The following is a 12278-nucleotide window of genomic DNA, read 5'->3' on the forward strand; positions in this document are numbered from 1 at the left end:
TAATGGACCGGTGTGGAGCGGGAATAATGGACCGGTGTGGAGCGGGGATAATGGACCGGTGTGGAGCGGGGATAATGGACCGGTGTGGAGCGGGAATAATGGACCGGTGTGGAGCGGGGATAATGGACCCGGTGTGGAGCGGGAATAATGGACCGGTGTGGAGTGGGGATAATGGACCGGTGTGGAGCGGGAATAATGGACCGGTGTGGAGCGGGAATAATGGACCGGTGTGGAGCGGGAATAATGGATGGGTGTGGAGTGGGGATAATGGACCGGTGTGGAGCGGGAATAATGGACCGGTGTGGAGTGGGGATAATGGACCCGGTGTGGAGCGGGAATAATGGACCGGTGTGGAGCGGGAATAATGGACCGGTGTGGAGTGGGAATAATGGATGGGTGTGGAGTGGGAATAATGGACCCGGTGTGGAGCGGGGATAATGGACCGGTGTGGAGCGGGAATAATGGACCGGTGTGGAGTGGGAATAATGGATGGGTGTGGAGTGGGAATAATGGACCCGGTGTGGAGCGGGGATAATGGACCGGTGTGGAGCGGGAATAATGGACCGGTGTGGAGTGGGAATAATGGACCCGGTGTGGAGCGGGGATAATGGACCGGTGTGGAGTAGGGATAATGGACCGGTGTGGAGCGGGGATAATGGACCGGTGTGGAGTAGGGATAATGGACCGGTGTGGAGTAGGGATAATGGACCGGTGTGGAGTAGGGATAATGGACCCGGTGTGGAATGGGGATAATGGTCCGGTGTGGAGTAGGGATAATGGACCGGTGTGGAGTAGGGATAATGGACCGGTGTGGAGTAGGGATAATGGACCGGTGTGGAGCGGGAATAATGGACCCGGTGTGGAATGGGGATAATGGTCCGGTGTGCAGTGGGGATAATGGACCGGAGTGGAGTAGGGATAACGGCCCGGTGTAGAGCTGGGATAATGGACCGGTTTGGAACAGGGGTAACGGCCCGGTGTAGAGCTGGGATAACGGCCAGTATGGAGTGGGGATAACGGCCCGGTGTGGAGCGGGGATAATGGACCGGTTTGGAACAGGGATAACGGCCCGGTGTAGAGCTGGGATAACGGCCAGTATGGAGTGGGGATAACGGCCCGGTGTGGAGTATGGATGAGGACCCGGTGTGTAGCGGGGATAACGGCCCGGTGTACAGCATAGTCATGCCATGTGGTGGTTCCGAGTGCTAGTCTGCTGCAGACTGAGTGTGATTTTTCTGTTTTTATCTTTGCTTCTTGTGTTTTTCTGACCTGTGGTCAGAATAGATGTAATGCAAGTGTTTTCTTCATTTCTCTTTTTCGTAACTCAGGGTTGTACCTAGGTACACTATCTAAGATGGCGCTGTAAGTGGTGTCTTATAAACTTTTCACTGCACTCATTTATGTACATCTGACAATAAAGCTAATTTAATTAAATTCTTATCACATTGCAGTTTGTGGGAGCTTGCTGTGCACAAATTGACAGCAGAAACAATGCGCACAGTAAGTACTTCATTGACTATAAAAGGTTGTTTCCTGAGCATTTGATAGGCACTGTGTAAATGCAATTCTTTCTTCAAGAATCTCTCCAAGGGTTTTAATTATATGTTTGTGTGTATTTGTGATAATGTGCAGGAAGAGGAGCAGAAAGACATCCTTTCCTTAAATAAAATACCTCTCGATATGAGCAGGCTTATAAACAAGCTTTCAAACATATGGGAAGACCACCTATTTTCAATTACCAATTTCTTCCTAGTGACATGAAGGACAAGGCATGATAATGATTGAGCTATTGAGCTAGCAAGCCAGATGTCATAAGTTCAATCATCAACACGTCAAATAAATTAAACTAAATCAATAAATATATTATTTTCAGGCTATGGAATCTCTCTGATTGTTGTCAAAACCCAGCTGAATAGCACCATCTGTAATGTCCCCCACCTGATATAAATGACCCTGACTTGAACAGCTCCTTCATTGTCACCGGATCAACATCCTCGACCTTTTTAATAGTGCAGAGGTGTACCCCTCTGTAGCACAGCAAACTCTTCCACTTCATATGTTGATGTCCTGAGAGTTAACATTGACTAAACACTGAACTGCACTTATCATAGAAGTATTGTGGCTACAAGAGCAGGTCAGAGACTAGGAATACTGCAATGAGTAACTCACCTCCTGACTCTCTAAAGTCTGTCCACCATCTACAAGGCATAAGTCAGGAGCGTGATGGAATACTCCCCACTTGCCCGGATGGGTGCAGCTCCAACAACACTCAAGAAACTTGATACCATCCTGGCCAAAGAAGCTCATTTAATTGGCATCACATCCACAGCATCCAGTCCCTCCACCATCGACGCTCAGTAGCAGCAGTACTATCTACAAGATGCCCTGCAGAAGTTCACCAAAGATCCTTCAAAAACATCTTCAAAACCCACAACCACTCCCACCTGCAAGGACAAGGACAGCAGATACATGGGAACACCACCTTTTTCAGGTACTCCTCCAAGCCAATCACCTTTCTGACTTGGACATGTATTGTTGTTCCTTCACTGTTGTTGGGTCAAAATCCTGGGATTCCCTTCCTAATGGCATTGTGGGTCTACCTACAGCAGGTGGACTGTAGCGGTTCAAGGCAGCAGCTTACCACGACCCTCTTAAGGGCAACTAGGCACGGGCAACTAAATGCCCTGTCAGTGAAGCCCACATCCCCTGAGTGAATTTCTTTTTTTTTAAAAAAGTTGGTTTTGCCAGCCCTACCCACAACCCATGAATGAATGAATTAATAAGTGAGTAAACTTGCTACCGAATCCAGTCTGAACCACTTGTGAAGTCAGGCTCATACTATGTGGCTGACTCTAAATGTCTAACATGGCTAAAACAGTGGTGAGTTCTCAGCTGGAAAATAGTGCTGTTGGCCTTGCTCACATCCTGAAAACAAATTAAAACGCAAACACATAATAGAACAGATCCTAACCTAAAAGTGTCTGAGGTAAATGACTGGTCAGGTCAGCCTTTCTAAAATTATACTGTAAGTGCGAAAGAAGGACAATATCTTTCAACTCAATATGTAGATATTTTGAGTAACTGGAAGAATCTGTGCTTAACCCTATAGTTTGACCCTACAAAAAAAAAACAACATTCCTACAACAACAGCTTTAGAATTCTCTTCCGACCACATTTTTGCAGTTCACATGGAGGCTCCTTGTCCCTAGCAATTCATGAGCTTGCATTTAAATAAGAGTTTCAGCAAACAGTAGTTGTCCCCAGCTAGTTGTAAAGCAATGTGGAATAAATCATTCACACCAGTAACGTCTCTTAAACATGTGAACCCTGACCTTTAAATAACAACCATCAATATGAGTGCCACAGGAAACAATGTACGTTGCTGTGGGCTGAGGGCAATGCTTCAGTCCCCTGTGTTCTTGGTCAGGTCAAATACAACAATAACGTTTTCATAAACTGATCATATCTGAGTGCAGGAATGTGGAAAGAGTCTGAGCCTTGCTGGTCAAATACCTTTTCAAAAAAAGAGAGAGCAGAATGATGCCAGACATTATCAGGGAATACTGGTAGCTGCAGCACCAGGGAAAGCAAACTTCTGACGAGCATAGGTTAATCATGTCCGAAAGAAAATTAATATTAATTTGTATCAGAGGTAACAATATGCAAAACTTCACATTCAGGCCAACCACAACTGAATCGCTCATTTTAATGAGACAGAATTAAACAATTTCTTAGTGGGCTATCAACCTTTAAGTTTTAATTGTGTGTGGCCAGTTTCTTCGATGCACAGTGTTAAGGTGAAACAAGGTGTGCAGAATGTTCTAGACTGTAGCATGGCAATGTTAGCTGCCAGCTAAGAACTCAAGTATGAATCCAGATAATCATGATTGGTTTATCACAGAAATAAGAAAATAGGAACAAGACCGGATGACTTAGCCCTTTGATCGCCACCATTCAGTGTGATCCTGGCTGATCATCCCATTCCGTGCCCTGTTCCCCCTTTCTTCCCATACCCTTTGATCCCTTCAGCCCTAAGCACTCTATCTCCTTGAAAAAGTTTGCTGTTTTGATCTCAACTGCTTTCTGTGGCAAAGAATTCCACTTCACTACTCTCTGCATGAAGAAATTTCTCCTCATCTCAGTCCTCGAACATAGAACATTCCAGCGCAATACAGGCCCTTTGGCCCTCAGTGTTGCACTGCCCTATGAAACCAATCTAAAGCCGATCTAACCTACACTATTCCATTTTCATCCATATGTTTATCCAATGACCGTTTAAATGCCCTTAACGTTGGCAAGTCTACTACTGTTGCAGGCAGACTGTTCCATGTCCCTACTACTCTCTGAGTAAATAAACTACCTTTGACAGCTGTTCTATGTCTAGCACCCCTCAATTTAAAGCTATGTCTCTCTGTACTAGCCACTACCATCCAAGGAAAATGGCTTATCCTAAATGGCTTATCCAATGTCTTTCGGCTGTGATCTCTAGCTCTGGACTCCCTGGTCATCGGGACCATCCAGACCAGGTCAGAATGGCAGATGTCCCTCCTTAAAGGACATTAGTGATCCAGATTTTTTTTTACAATGGCAGTCAATGGCAATTGACATAATTACCATTTCTGATACTAACCTTTTAATTCCAGGCTGAATTCAACTTCTGTCATGGTCAGATTTAAACCATGTCCCCAGGGCATTAGCTGGTGCCTTTGGATTGCTATCCAGTGACTTTACTATGACACCCACATCTGCCCATATGTCTCATGGTCATCCTGTGCCATCAGAGATGCAGGACATCTCTCTATTATCTACTTCCTCCATGATCATGTCTGAAAACCAGGGAGGCTGCTCCCTCTTTCATGTTGCTCCATTCCTCACACTTTCCTGGGCTACAGATATTTTCTAATCTGGAAGCAGATGGGACTTGAACCTGGGCCTCCTGGTTCAGAGGTACTGAGCCACCGCGGCCCCATTTGTCCCAGGCCACAGTCATCTCACATAAACTCTCAGCACCTGCTCCAGCTAATAACACGTTGCCTCTTTAAACATTAACTGGTGCTGTTCACTCATTGTGTCGAAAACCCTTCTAGTTTCAAAATAACGGTGCCTGCCATTTGCGATGAAGAGGAGAAAAAAATTCCACTCTCAGAAGATTGTCAGTGATTGGAATTCAATTCCCAGACAGCGGTGGAAGCTGGATCCTTTTAAGCTGAGCTCATTCTGAATGATAAGAGAGTCAAGGTGGCAGTAGTGGTTGAGTGGGTGGGGTTGTTCGCAGGAGGGAGAGTGGAGTTAGGACCACAAGTCAGAGCGTGATCTGAGTGGTGTTATCCCATTCCTATTTCTTAAATTATTCTCAGGCACCAAATTAATAATGCAGTTAGCTCTTGCTGGAGGCTGAACTGATTTAAAATAAGAGGCAGCATTAAGTCAAGAGACAGAGGTTAGATTAACCCCACACAGCTACAGAGAGTTGTGAAGATAGCCCAGTCCATCAGCCTTCTATCCATTGACTCTGTCTGTACTTCCTGCTGCCTCCGGAAAGCAGCCAACATCATCAAAGACCCCACCCACTCCTGATTATACTCTCTTCCCACCCTCATCTGTTGGGCAGAAGACAGAAAAGTTTAAATACACGTATAAATAGATTCAAGAACAGCTTCTTCCCCACTTTTATCAGACTTTTGAACGGGCCTCTCAAATGTTAATTCTCCTCTCTCTCTTTGCACCTTCTCTGCGGCTGTAACACTGTATTCTGAACTCTGTTCTATTACCCTGATGTACTTCTACGGATTGATCTGCCTACAGGGCATACAAAACAACACTTTCCACTCTATTTCAGTGACAACATAAATCAATCAATCAAAAGATATATTGATCTTAGCATCTGGACTTTTCCTTTAAATGCATGGCCCGCCTCTTTTAAAGGGGCTGCAGAACTGGCCAATGAATAGCATTGTCCTGTCTCTCAGACTCCCTTTTGGACCTGGATATCCCACGAGTAGACAATTACCACCCCCCTTTCCCCTTCCCAAACCCCGGCTCAGTTGAGGTTGAGGTTGGGGTTGGGGGCCTGGTTGAAGGTGATGGCAGACGTTCTGTTCCATCTCAACTCAATCATATCTGTTAAACCTGATCTGGAAATCTTTTCCCCGAGAGGAGACATATTGTTCTGAAGTAAAACAAAAAGGGGGTTTGATTTATTTCATCAGGCCCACTCTTTAATGGATTACACTCATTATGCATTAACAGGAACGAGAATGAAATGGAAAGTGGGGTCATTTCCCACACTGCTTTAAACAGATGGCAATCTCACTGCAGGCAGGGAAATTCCAATCTCAAGGGTTCAATCATGGGAAATAGCTCCTTTGATAGTCAGGAATTTCTCCACAAATAAAGACATTTCTTAAAGAGTGGTCACACTTGAATATGTTCATCCAGTGCCAGAGTTTTCACAAATATAGTGACTGCTGACTGCTCTGTGAAATTTCAGCAGTTTATTTGCAGAGCTCCTGAGGACACTGGACTTTTTCAAAGGCTGCACTGCACATCCATCAGGATCTGCTCAATTCTGCTTTTTTTTGGTCTGTCTGATTTGATCAACTCAAGGCTCTGCTACGGTTTTGTTCACACTGTACATATATGGTTGGCTGCATCTGGAATGTGCCTTAATTCTTTAAAGCTGTAATTGAGAAGGTGCTATTACTGTAGAGGCTGAGAGGTTTGAGTCTAATGTTAGGGAATCAAACAGCTTTGATAGCCAAAAGTCAATTATAAACCTTTTCATTGTACATTTTATAGGACTAGAGTGTCACAATCTTGGACCCGGTTGCTTAGAAACATTGCTAAACAAATGCCACCTGCTGGTTAAGTAGTATTATTACATCAGAAAATGGTTCCTGGAGGCACATTTATATGAATGGTCATCAGCAGTGCAGAATATGACAATAATGAACTACATTATCACATGTTTAACTCCCATTTCCAAACAATTGGAATCTTTTCCAAAGCCATATTGCTGATGAATCACCAGGAATAATTTTAGAACAGCCCTCAAACAGCGTTGGATCTCATTTGAATTCTTAAACATATCACAGCTTTTAGCACTTGTCTGAAAGTCTTCAGTTTTGTTCAGCCAGGGCAGCTCTGACTCTGAAACATTAAGCTGTATAGCCTGCTTCAGTGGTTCTGCTGGAGGAACAACAATGAGAATCAACTGGCCAACTCCTCTCGTTGCTGTTGGAGGGCTATTTAGAACATAGAATATAGAACAATACAGCACAGAACAGGCCCTTCGGCCCACGATGTTGTGCCGAACATTTGTCCTAGCTTAAGCACCTATCCAATTGCCGCTTAAATGTCACCAATGATTCTGACTCTGCCACTCCCACAGGCAGCACATTCCATGCCCCCACCACTCTCTGGGTAAAGAACCTACCCCTGACATCCCCCCTATACCTTCCACCCTTCACCTTAAATTTATGTCCCCTTGTAACACTCTGTTGTACCCGGGGAAAAAGTTTCTGACTGTCTACTCTATCTATTCCCCTGATAATCTTATAAACCTCTATCAAGTCACCCCTCATCCTTCGCCATTTCAATGAGAAAAGGCCGAGCACTCTCAACCTATCCTCGTACGACCTATTCTCCATTCCAGGCAACATCCTGGTAAATCTCCTCTGCACCCTCTCCAAAGCTTCCACATCTTTCCTAAAGTGAGGCGACCAGAACTGCACACAGTACTCCAAATGTGGCCTTAGCAAGGTCCTGTACAGCTGCAACATCACCTCACGACTCTTGAATTCAATCCCTCTGCTAATGAACGCTAATACACCATAGGCCTTCTTACAAGCTCTATCCACCTGAGTGGCAACTTTCAAAGATCTATGAACATAGACCCCAAGATCCCTCTGCTCCTCCACCTTACTAAGAACCCTACCATTAACCCTGTATCCGCATTCTTATTTGTCCTTCCAAAATGGACAACCTCACACTTGACAGGGTTGAACCCATCTGCCACTCCTCAGCCCAGCTCTGCATCATATCTAAGTCCCTTTGCAGCTGACAACAGACCTCCTCACTATCCACAACTCCACCAATCTTCGTATCGTCTACAAATTTACTGACCCACTCTTCGACTCCCTCTTCCAAGTCATTAATAAAAATTACAAACAGCAGAGGACCCAGAATTGATCCCTGCGGAACTCCACTTGTAACTGGGCTCCAGTCTAAATATTTACCATCTACCACTAGTCTCTGACTTTGACCGGTTAGCCAGTTTTCTATCCAACTGGCCAAACTTCCCACTATCCCATGCCTCCTGACTTTCCGCATGAGCCTACCATGGGGAACCTTATCAAACGCCTTACTAAAATCCATGTACACTACATCCACTGCTCTAACCTCATCCACATGCTTGGTCACCTCCTCAAAGAATTCAATAAGACTTATAAGGCAAGACCTACCCCTCACAAATCCGTGCTGGCTGTCCCTAATCAAGCAGTGTCTTTCCAGATACTCATAAATCCTATCCCTCAGTACCCTTTCCATTACTTTGCCTACCACCGAAGTAAGACTAACTGGCCTGTAATTCCCAGGGTTATCCCTATTCCCTTTTTTGAACAGGGGCACAACATTCGCCACTCTCCAGTCTCCTGGCACCACCCCCATTGACAGTGAAAATGAAAAGATCATTGCCAATGGTTCTGCAATTTCCTCTCTTGCTTCCCACATAATCCTAGGATATATCCTGTCAGGCCCAGGGGACTTGTCTGACCTCAAGTTTTTCAAAATGCCCAACACATCTTCCTTCCTAACAAGTTTCTCCTCTAGCTTACCAGTCCATTTCATACTCTCCTCTTCAACAATATGGTCCCTCTCATTTGTAAATACTGAAGAAAAGTACTCATTCAAGACCTCTCCTATCTCTTCCGGCTCAATTCACAGTCTCCCACTACTGTCCTTGATCGGACCTACCCTCGTTCTCGTCATTCTCATGTTTCTCACATACGCATAAAAGGCCTTGGGGTTATCCTTGATCCTACCCGCCAAAGATTTTTCATGCCCTCTCTTAGCTCTCCTAATCCCTTTCTTCAGCTCCCTCCTGGCTATCCTGTATCCCTCCAACGCTCTGTCTGAACCTTATTTCCTCAACCTTATGTGAGCCTCCTTCTTCCTCCTTACAAGACATTCAACCTCCCTCGTCAACCAAGGTTCCCTCATATTTCTGGGAATAACTGCTGTATTCACTTACCAAATAACAGTCGCCGCAATTCATTGTGTGTAAAGTGCTTCTGAAATGTTTCTAAAAGTAAGCACTGCTAGGAGATACCACATGACCTGCTCAGCACATTCTTTTACTGAAACCCATGATTCTAAATGCAATATCGTACCATTTAACCATTTCTTGGGTCTCTGCAGAGGTTTGATCTGCATTATTCTACCATGACCATTCTAAGACAGGGTTTGATTGTTCTGTGCGAAGGCATTGTTTCCATAGAACATGCCTTTTGTCATTTTGTATCTCTATCCTATTTTCCGCAAAGATGGTTTACCTTAGTTTTAAGGGTTACTGTGCATTTGACAGCATAGTTGCTCTTCTCATTCGAACCTCCTTCCAAGTATAAAGGGACAGTAAATATGTGTCTTTTTCCATCCTATTGAGATTGCCTCATATCTAGAATGTGCAAGAAGATCTACATCTCTTGATATTGAAGGTAGAATGCCCTTCTAAAAATTAAAAAATCTCTAATCACCTGGAATTGAAACGATGATGAAAAGTGCATAAAATAAACTCTTTTAATCAGGAGATTAAATCAAAATCAAAACAGTCTATACAGATCTTAACCTGATGCTGATAAACAAATCAATACTTCCTCAATAAATATGACAAAGGAGTGATTCTGAGGAATTAATGAAATCTGAGAAAATTATGAAATAGCAGATGATTTAAACAAGTATTTTGCATCTGTCTTCACAGTACAGGACAAATAACATCCCTGAAATAATTATGAATCAAGAGGTGAAAGAAAAAAAGGAACTTAATGCAATTACAATCACCGGAGAGAAGGTACTGAGAAGGTTATTACATCTAAAAGTTGACAAGTTGCCATGCCTTGATGAACTTTATCCCAGGGCCTTAAAAAACATGACTGCTGAAGTAGTAGATACAATAGTTTTATTTCTCAAAATCCCCTTAGAATCTAGAAGGTTCAGTCAGATTGGAAATTAGTGAATGCAGCTCCACTATTCAAGAAATAGTGAAGACAGGAAGCAGAAAACTACGGAACAGTTAGTCTGACATCTGTCTTCGGGATAATGCTATGATCTGCTCTTGAAGACATTTTAGCAGGGCACTTGGATAATCTCATCACAACTTACAGAGTCAGTGTGATTTTGTGAAAGGGAAGTCATGTTTGACTAATTTATTAGAGTTCTTTAAGGAAGTTACAAGCAATGGATATTAATAAGATGATGAGATGAGGTGCAGAAGTGGATCATTCAGCCCCTTGGGTCTGCTTCACAATTCAACAAGATTTAGGCTGATCTGAAAATCCTCAACTCCACTTTCCTACTCATTTAACCCATCTGCAAGTAGTCAGGATGTGCCATTCTGTGACTATATTGTATCTACTGCTTCCCCTTTATCTATCCTAAATAAAACAGAAAGCATTACCTCCTCAAAGAATGCTAGTAAATTTGTTAACCATGATTTCCAATTCAAGAAATGATGTCAACTGTGCTTAATCATAATATATATTGCTAAATGCTCTGCTGGTTGAACCTTCCTAATAAACAGATGCCAGCTAACTGGCCTGCAGCTACCTGGGTCCTGTCAGCTTCCCTTTTTGAACAAACATGTAATGTTGCTAGTTTTCCAATCCTTCAGGACATTCCCACAATCAAAGGATTTTTGGAAGATTACTATCAGTGTGTTCATAAAGTGGAACCTGTGGAGGTGGTGCACTTTGATTTCCAGAACGCATTTATCAAGGTGCCATATTAAAGGTTATTGCCCAAAATAAGTGCTCATGGTGTAAACCTACTACATTAGCATGGAGAGAGGATTGATTAGCTAACAGGAAGCAGGGAGCAAGCGTATATAAGTCATTTTAAGGTTGGTAAGATGTAACAAATGAAGTGCCAAAAGGATGAGTGCTAGGGTGTCAATAATTTATTATCTATTTCAATGAAGGGACTAAGTATGTTGTTGATAAATTTGCTGATGGCGCAAAGGCAGATAAGAATGTAAGTTGTTAAGAGGATATAGGACAACTGCAGAAGGCAATAAATGAGCAAGAAATGCTGAACTCTCTAGCAATGGTAACATAACAAGAAAGAATTTTTAATAAGTCTCTGAAGCAGAAGACTCCAGGATATTTAAAAGATTGCTATCTGCTCACATGATTAACATGATCTCAACATCTGAGATACCAAAAGTGGCACTTTGTGTCAGGTCTTTCTATCCCTTGTGAGTGCCTGGCCCAGATGGAAGTCATTCAGTGGGCACAGTTGTCTCAACATCAGTTGATTCCTTGTCACTACTGTCACCAACAATAATCTCTGAGAGGGATGAGGTGATACAACCTGAAATCAGCTCATCTATGGAAAATAAAAACAGTGCTATATTTTTAAAAAAACACTCTCAGGATGTGGGCGATAATGGCAAGTGCCTGTTATGGTGTTGTACAAATGCAAGCCTTTTATTTTTGCACTTTTGTAACCATTTCCTTAGGGTGGAAACTTTGAAGCACGCCAACTGTAAATCGGCAATAGAATGCTGTATTGAATGTATTCATCCTAACTTCATCCTGTCAGTGTGGTGTGTTTGAAAACTCCTGCCTTCTGACAGACTGCAGCCTGGAAAGAAGGAACACAAACTATTCAAGCCAGCCAGTGGCTGACCTTTGCTCTTTGCCTGTTGATGAGCTGTTCCATTGTTTTGCAAAGGACGTCTGAGGCCTTTTGCTAAAAATAAATATTAATCAAGACCACTCGTCATCAATAGAGAACAAGAGAGCGAGGTTAGCCTCAGCCTGAGTGCTTTAAAAGCTTGCTTACATTCAGAGACACAATATTGTCTGGAAACACCTTCAAGAGCTCTTGAGTAGTTCGATGCATGCCTTTGTTCGGGTTAGTTTCGATGCACACAATAATAATCTGGAAAAAACAATCACTTTCTTGTTTACTCATTCACACAATTTGGGCAGTACTGGCTAGGCCAGCATTTGTTGCCTACCCCCAAAGAGTCAACCAAGTTACTGTGGGTCTGGAGTTACATG

Source organism: Chiloscyllium punctatum, chromosome 1, assembly GCF_047496795.1.
Source record: "Chiloscyllium punctatum isolate Juve2018m chromosome 1, sChiPun1.3, whole genome shotgun sequence".
Classification (NCBI taxonomy): domain Eukaryota; kingdom Metazoa; phylum Chordata; class Chondrichthyes; order Orectolobiformes; family Hemiscylliidae; genus Chiloscyllium; species Chiloscyllium punctatum.